The following is a 9,181-nucleotide window of genomic DNA, read 5'->3' as shown; positions in this document are numbered from 1 at the left end:
GCCGGAGGACAAGAACAACCCGCCATTTTGTGAGCATTGTAAGAAGCTTGGTCACTTCAAGAGCCGCTGCTGGATTCTACACCCTCATCTAGCACCACCGCCGGGTACCATCCGAGGTGGACGACCAAACCGCGGAGGACCACCGAGAGCTCATCAAGCAGTAGCCATGGGGGAGTCATCAATCTCTGAGCAACCTCAACAAGTGACCAGTGGAACTGCTCTTGCTGCAGCATCGTCCGAGCTGGTAAGGCGGTCCGACCTTGATGCGCTCATCAAAGCCATCAAAGAGGCCACCGGTAAGGCGTTTCTTGCCTCAAACAAAATTAAACCCCTCATAGTTGATTCTGGTGCATCCCATCACATGATTAGTGATTCTAGGCTAATTAGTGATATTAAACCTGCTAATGGTAATGTGATAATAGCAAATGGTGAGAAAGTACCAGTTAAAGGCATTGGAAACTTGAAACTATTTGATAAGGAGACTAAGGCATTTTATATGCCAAACTTTACTTCTAACTTGCTATCAGTTAAGAGAGCCACTACTGATTTAAATTGTTATGCTATATTTGGTCCTAACAATGTTCATTTTCAGGATATTGAGACAAGTAAGGTTCTTGGTCAAGGAGGATCCAAGGATGACCTCTATGTGCTTGAGGACTTGAACTTATCTTCTAATGTATCTTGTTTTAATTCGGTTATTATGAAACCTAGTGATTCTATTTTACATGCTAGGCTAGGACACCCTCACACAAGAGCTTTATCTTTAATATTTCCTAATGTTTCTTTTCAAAATGATGAGTGTGAGGCTTGTATTCTTGGTAAACATTGCAAGGCTGTTTTTCCTAAATCTATTACTATTTATGAAAAATGTTTTGATTTAATTCATTCTGATGTTTGGACATCTCCTTGCTTATCTAGAGATAATCAAAAGTATTTTGTGACTTTTATTGATGAAAAATCAAAATATACTTGGATAACTTTACTTCCCTCTAAGGATAGAGTCCTTGAGGCCTTTACTAATTTTCAAAATTATGTCACTAACCACTTTCATGCCAAGATTAAAATTTTGAGATCAGATAATGGTGGAGAGTACACAAGCCATGCCTTTAAGCAATATCTAGCCAAACATGGAATTCTTCATCAAACTAGCTGTCCTTACACACCACAACAAAATGGAGTGGCTGAGAGAAAGAATAGGCATCTCATGGAAGTAGCAAGGTCTATGATGTTTCACACAAGGGTTCCAAAGAGGTTTTGGGGAGATGCTGTGCTAGCCGCTTGTTATCTTATTAACCGCACACCAACAAAGATCCTAAAGGATGTGTCTCCATTTGAGGTATTAACGAATGACAAACCTACATTTGATCACTTACGAGTGTTTGGTTGTGTGTGCTATGTGTTGCGACCAGGTGAGCTAAGAGACAAGCTTGATGCAAAGAGTACAAAGGCTATGTTTCTTGGCTACTCTACCACACAAAAGGGGTATAAGTGCTATGAACCTACAACAAGGAGGGTTCTAGTATCTCGTGATGTCAAGTTCATGGAGACACAAGGTTTTTACGATGAGAAGAATTGGGATGAGCTCCGTAACCTCTCTGATTCACCATCTGATCGGACGCGCAACCTCCGAGTAATCCTTGAGCGACTAGGTTTTGAAAACGATCGGATCACTACCGAGTCAGCCAGACCAGCATCACCAGAGCAACCTGAGCCATTTACTGAGCCTGAGCCTGCTACACATGCCGATGACCATACTGAGCAGCATGAGGAAGCACCCGAGTCACTCGCGGACAACACGGCCGAAACAACCGAGGAGACGGCTGAACAGCTTGAGGAGATCATTACTCCAGGACGAGCCAACTCCGAAGCTGGGGCTATAGTTCCTCTTCGGCGCAGCCAACGTATTAGGTATCCTCCTAGTCATTGGAAGAACACCCGTGTGTACTACAACAACATGGCCGTTGCTCATCCGATTCAGGCCGTGTGCACCTTGGCTCATTTTCCGATAGAGCATCAAGTGTTTCTTGGCCATATTGATGAGGATTGGATCCCCAAGACCTATGATGAGGCTAAGCAGCACAAAGTATGGAGAGATGCAGTGGATGCCGAGAATACGGCCATGGTGCAAAATCATACATGGGACGAGGCTGACTTACCCAAGGGCAAGAAGGCTGTCACCTCTCGGTATATCTTCACAATCAAATATAAGAGCAATGGGGAGATTGAACGCCACAAAGCCCGCCTAGTCGCACGCGGGTTCACGCAAACGTATGGGGAGGACTATCTTGATACGTTTGCTCCGGTGGCTAAGCTTCACACGGTTCGAGTTGTACTCTCTCTCGCCACCAACCTCGACTGGGAACTTTGGCAAATGGACGTGAAGAACGCCTTCTTGCAAGGAGAACTGGAGGATGAAGTGTATATGCGACCACCACCAGGTTTGGAGGATACTATTGGTCCGGGAAAGGTCTTGAAACTCAACAAAGCTATCTATGGCTTGAAGCAGTCACCAAGGGCGTGGTATCACAAGCTTAGCACCACACTCCTTGACAAAGGCTTTCGCAAATCCGAAGCTGACCACACCTTGTTCACCTTACCAAGCGCCAAAGGTATAGTAGTCATTCTAGTGTATGTTGATGATATCATCATCACTGGAAGTGACTCGGTAGGTATTCAAGACTCTAAAACATTCTTGAAATCAGTTTTTGATATTAAAGATCTTGGAGAGTTGAAATACTTTCTTGGGATAGAAGTTTATAGATCAAATGAAGGGTTATTGTTGTCTCAAAGAAAGTATGCACTAGACTTATTGAGTGAAACAGGAAAACTAGGAGCTAAGGCAGTAACAACGCCCCTAGAAGAGAATTACAAGGATGGAGGACAGGGGGAGCTTGACACCGCTCCATTCGAGGACGTTAGCCTCTACCGGCGGCTAGTCGGTAAGCTCATTTATTTGACTATCACACGGCCTGACATTTGCTTTGCCGTGAACCAGGTAAGCCAGCATATGAAGAACCCCACCGTGCACCATTGGAACATGCTGACACGGATCCTCAAGTACATCAAGGGCTCACCCGGCCAAGGCATATGGATGGGACGCAACAAGAGCACTGAGTTGGTAGGCTACTGCGACGCTGACTATGCCGGAGATCGTGGGGACCGACGCTCAACCACAGGCTATTGCACGTTCCTTGGAGGGAACCTGGTCACATGGAAGAGCAAGAAGCAAAAGGTCGTCTCACTCTCAAGTGCCGAATCCGAGTATAGAGCTATGAGGAAGCTAACGACGGAGCTAATGTGGCTGAAGATGTTACTCAAGGATCTTGGAATAGAATCAACAAAGCCGATCACCATGCACTGTGATAACGAAGCAGCCATTCATATAGCAACCAATTCAGTGTTCCATGAGCGGACCAAGCACATTGAAGTGGATTGCCATAAGGTCCGAGAACAAATCAAGCTTGGAGTTGTCTTACCTTGCCATACCGAAAGCAAAGAACAACTTGCAGACGTCCTGACTAAAGCTGCGAGCCCCCAAGTGTGTGAATACATCCATCCTAAGCTTGGCCTCCTAAACCTCACTCGGCCATGACTTGCTTTGTTTTGGCGCCTACACTCTTTTTCCCTTAAGTATAGTTTTCCCAAGAGGTTTTTCTATACTAAGGTTTTTAATGAGGTGGGTGCCTATGTTGTCAAGCTTGACTAGTTCCCCAAGTCAAGCTTGAGGGGGAGTATGAACCGGCACACACACTTGTCCGTACGACCGTACGGACGTCCGTACGACCAACCAACGGGCCATCCCCAAATAGAAGTCTTCATGAGCCCAATCCACCAAAGAGATCCTCCAACGGTCGCCATTCATCTCGATCCTTCCTTTGTAGCCGTTGGAGCAAGTTGTAAGAGAGAAGAGGAGATCACATGTTAGAATAAGGAGATGTCGCTTTCTCCTCATATTAGTGTGCATAGGATCCTAAGAGAATATCCTATTTGTATATGTCTTTAAATAGTTTGTAAGTATCATACTAATAGAAGTAAGAAAAGAGTTTATTCTCTTTCTCCAACACTCTCTCTCTCAATCGTTCACTCTCCTCACTCTTTACACGATTTCACTCTCTTCCATAATCTCTTGATTACTCTACTCTCAAACTTACAGTATAAACACTCCAAATTCATTCCGAACTCTTACAATAAGTCAAATACATTGGATTGTCACACCTTTTGACCCAAGAAACACAAACAAAGCTGTTTACTGCTTCAAATTAATGTTTTCTCAGTTTTAGCCTGTTTTCTCATTTTAAACCTGTTTTGGGACAAAATGGGTATAAGTGTTGTCTAACCACTCCAAATTCAACCCGAATTCTTATAATTAGTCAAATGCATTAGATTGTTACATATTTTGACCCTGGAAAGAGTAAAAAAGCTTTTTACTGCTTCGAATAAATGTTTTCTCTTGGTTTTAGCCTGTTTTCTCGGTTTAAGCTTGTTTTGGAACAAAACGGGTGTAAGTGTTGTCTAAACACTCCAAATTCATCCTGAACTCTTACAATTAGTCAAATATATTGGATTGTCACATATTCTGACCCTAGATACACTAACAAAGCTGTTTAGTGCTTCGAATCAATATTTTCTCGGTTTTAGCCTGTTTCGGGACAAAATCGTTATATTTGGTGTATAAACACTCCAAATTCATTCCGAGCTCTTACAATAAGTCAAATACATTGGATTGTCACACATTTTGACCCAAGACACGCAAACAAAGCTGTTTACTGCTTCAAATTAATGTTTTCTCGGTTTTAGCCTGTTTTCTCGTTTTAAGCCTGTTTTGGGACAAAATGGGTATAAGTGTTGTCTAACCACTCCAAATTCAACCTGAACTCTTATAATTAGTCAAATGCATTAGATTGTTACATATTTTGACCCTATAAAGAGTAACATAGCTTTTTACTGCTTTGAATCAATGTTCACTCTTGGTTTTAGCCTTTTTTCTCGGTTTAAGCTTGTTTTGAGATCAAAGGGGTTTAAGTGTTGTCTAAACACTCCAAATTCATCCCAAACTCTTACAATTAGTTAAATACATTGGATTGTCACACATTCTGACCCTAGGAACAGTAACAAATCTGTTTAGTGCTTTGAATCAATGTTTTCTCAGTTTTAGTCTGTTTTGGGACAAAATCGGTATATGTGGTGTATAAACACTCCAAATTCATTCCGAACTCATACAATAAGTCAAATACATTGGATTGTCACACATTTTGACCCAAGAAACACAAAAAAAGCGGTTTACTGCTTCAAATTAATGTTTTCTCGGTTTTAGCCAGTTTTCTCGTTTTAAGTCTGTTTTGGGACAAAATGGGTATAAGTGTTGTCTAACCACTCCAAATTCAACCCGAATTCTTATAATTAGTCAAATGCATTAGATTGTTACATATTTTGACCCTAGAAAGAGTACAAAAGCTTTTTACTGCTTCGAATAAATGTTTTCTCTTGGTTTTAGCCAGTTTTCTCGGTTTAAGCTTGTTTTGGAACAAAACGGGTGTAAGTGTTGTCTAAACACTCCAAATTCATCCTGAACTCTTACAATTAGTCAAATATATTGGATTGTCACATATTCTGACCCTAGATACACTAACAAATCTGTTTAGTGCTTCGAATCAATATTTTCTCGGTTTTAGCCTGTTTCGGGACAAAATCGTTATATTTGGTGTATAAACACTCCAAATTCATTCCGAGCTCTTACAATAAGTCAAATACATTGGATTGTCACACATTTTGACCCAAGAAACGCAAACAAAGCTGTTTACTGCTTCAAATTAATGTTTTCTCAGTTTTAGCCTGTTTTCTTCTTTTAAACCTGTTTTGGGACAAAATGGGTATAAGTGTTGTCTAACCACTCCAAATTCAACCCGAATTCTTATAGTTAGTGAAATGCATTAGATTGTTACATATTTTGACCCTGGAAAGAGTAAAAAAGCTTTTTACTGCTTCGAATAAATGTTTTCTCTTGGTTTTAGCCTGTTTTCTCGGTTTAAGCTTGTTTTGGGATAAAACGGCTGTAAGTGTTATCTAAACACTCCAAATTCATCCCAACCTCTTACAATTAGTCAAATACATTGGATTTTCACACATTCTGACCCTAGTAACAGTAAGAAAGCTGTTTAGTGCTTAGAATCAATGTTTTCTCGGTTTTAGCCTGTTTCGGGACAAAATCGGTATATGTGGTGTATAAACACTCCAAATTCATTCCGAACTCTTACAATAAGTCAAATACATTGGATTGTCACACCTTTTGACCCAAGAAACACAAACAAAGCTGTTTACTGCTTCAAATTAATGTTTTCTCAGTTTTAGCCTGTTTTCTCGTTTTAAACCTGTTTTGGGACAAAATGGGTATAAGTGTTGTCTAACCACTCCAAATTCAACCCGAATTCTTATAATTAGTCAAATGCATTAGATTGTTACATATTTTGACCCTGGAAAGAGTAAAAAAGCTTTTTACTGCTTCGAATAAATGTTTTCTCTTGGTTTTAGCCTGTTTTCTCGGTTTAAGCTTGTTTTGGGATAAAACGGCTGTAAGTGTTATCTAAACACTCCAAATTCATCCCAACCTCTTACAATTAGTCAAATACATTGGATTTTCACACATTCTGACCCTAGTAACAGTAAGAAAGCTGTTTAGTGCTTAGAATCAATGTTTTCTCGGTTTTAGCCTGTTTTGGGACAAAATCGGTATATGTGGTGTATAAACACTCCAAATTCATTCCGAACTCTTACAATAAGTCAAATACATTGGATTGTCACTCCTTTTGACCCAAGAAACACAAACAAAGCTGTTTACTGCTTCAAATTAATGTTTTCTCAGTTTTAGCCTGTTTTCTCGTTTTAAACCTGTTTTGGGACAAAATGGGTATAAGTGTTGTCTAACCACTCCAAATTCAACCCGAATTCTTATAATTAGTCAAATGCATTAGATTGTTACATATTTTGACCCTGGAAAGAGTAAAAAAGCTTTTTACTGCTTCGAATAAATGTTTTCTCTTGGTTTTAGCCTGTTTTCTCGGTTTAAGCTTGTTTTGGAACAAAACGGGTGTAAGTGTTGTCTAAACACTCCAAATTCATCCTGAACTCTTACAATTAGTCAAATATATTGGATTGTCACATATTCTGACCCTAGATACACTAACAAAGCTGTTTAGTGCTTCGAATCAATATTTTCTCGGTTTTAGCCTGTTTCGGGACAAAATCGTTATATTTGGTGTATAAACACTCCAAATTCATTCCGAGCTCTTACAATAAGTCAAATACATTGGACTGTCACATATTTTGACCCAAGAAACGCAAACAAAGCTGTTTACTGCTTCAAATTAATGTTTTCTCAGTTTTAGGCTGTTTTCTCGTTTTAAACCTGTTTTGGGACAAAATGGGTATAAGTGTTGTCTAACCACTCCAAATTCAACCCGAATTCTTATAGTTAGTCAAATGCATTAGATTGTTACATATTTTGACCCTGGAAAGAGTAAAAAAGCTTTTTACTGCTTCGAATAAATGTTTTCTCTTGGTTTTAGCCTGTTTTCTCGGTTTAAGCTTGTTTTGGGATAAAACGGCTGTAAGTGTTATCTAAACACTCCAAATTCATCCCAACCTCTTACAATTAGTCAAATACATTGGATTTTCACACATTCTGACCCTAGTAACAGTAAGAAAGCTGTTTAGTGCTTAGAATCAATGTTTTCTCGGTTTTAGCCTGTTTCGGGACAAAATCGGTATATGTGGTGTATAAACACTCCAAATTCATTCCGAACTCTTACAATAAGTCAAATACATTGGATTGTCACACCTTTTGACCCAAGAAACACAAACAAAGCTGTTTACTGCTTCAAATTAATGTTTTCTCAGTTTTAGCCTGTTTTCTCGTTTTAAACCTGTTTTGGGACAAAATGGGTATAAGTGTTGTCTAACCACTCCAAATTCAACCCGAATTCTTATAATTAGTCAAATGCATTAGATTGTTACATATTTTGACCCTGGAAAGAGTAAAAAAGCTTTTTACTGCTTCGAATAAATGTTTTCTCTTGGTTTTAGCCTGTTTTCTCGTTTTAAGCTTGTTTTGGAACAAAACGGGTGTAAGTGTTGTCTAAACACTCCAAATTCATCCTGAACTCTTACAATTAGTCAAATATATTGGATTGTCACATATTCTGACCCTAGATACACTAACAAAGCTGTTTAGTGCTTCGAATCAATATTTTCTCGATTTTAGCCTGTTTCGGGACAAAATCGTTATATTTGGTGTATAAACACTCCAAATTCATTCCGAGCTCTTACAATAAGTCAAATACATTGGATTGTCACACATTTTGACCCAAGAAACGCAAACAAAGCTGTTTACTTCTTCAAATTAATGTTTTCTCGGTTTTAGCCTGTTTTCTCGTTTTAAGCTTGTTTTGGGATAAAACGGCTGTAAGTGTTATCTAAACACTCCAAATTCATCCCAACCTCTTACAATTAGTCAAATACATTGGATTTTCACACATTCTGACCCTAGTAACAGTAAGAAAGCTGTTTAGTGCTTAGAATCAATGTTTTCTCGGTTTTAGCCTGTTTTGGGACAAAATCGGTATATGTGGTGTATAAACACTCCAAATTCATTCCGAACTCTTACAATAAGTCAAATACATTGGATTGTCACTCCTTTTGACCCAAGAAACACAAACAAAGCTGTTTACTGCTTCAAATTAATGTTTTCTCAGTTTTAGCCTGTTTTCTCGTTTTAAACCTGTTTTGGGACAAAATGGGTATAAGTGTTGTCTAACCACTCCAAATTCAACCCGAATTCTTATAATTAGTCAAATGCATTAGATTGTTACATATTTTGACCCTGGAAAGAGTAAAAAAGCTTTTTACTGCTTCGAATAAATGTTTTCTCTTGGTTTTAGCCTGTTTTCTCGTTTTAAGCTTGTTTTGGAACAAAACGGGTGTAAGTGTTGTCTAAACACTCCAAATTCATCCTGAACTCTTACAATTAGTCAAATATATTGGATTGTCACATATTCTGACCCTAGATACACTAACAAAGCTGTTTAGTGCTTCGAATCAATATTTTCTCGGTTTTAGCCTGTTTCGGGACAAAATCGTTATATTTGGTGTATAAACACTCCAAATTCATTCCGAGCTCTTACAATAA

Source organism: Camelina sativa, chromosome 11, assembly GCF_030686135.1.
Source record: "Camelina sativa cultivar CO46 ecotype springtype chromosome 11, ASM3068613v1".
Classification (NCBI taxonomy): Eukaryota; Viridiplantae; Streptophyta; class Magnoliopsida; order Brassicales; family Brassicaceae; genus Camelina; species Camelina sativa.
Note: the sequence above shows the minus strand (reverse complement) of the source record.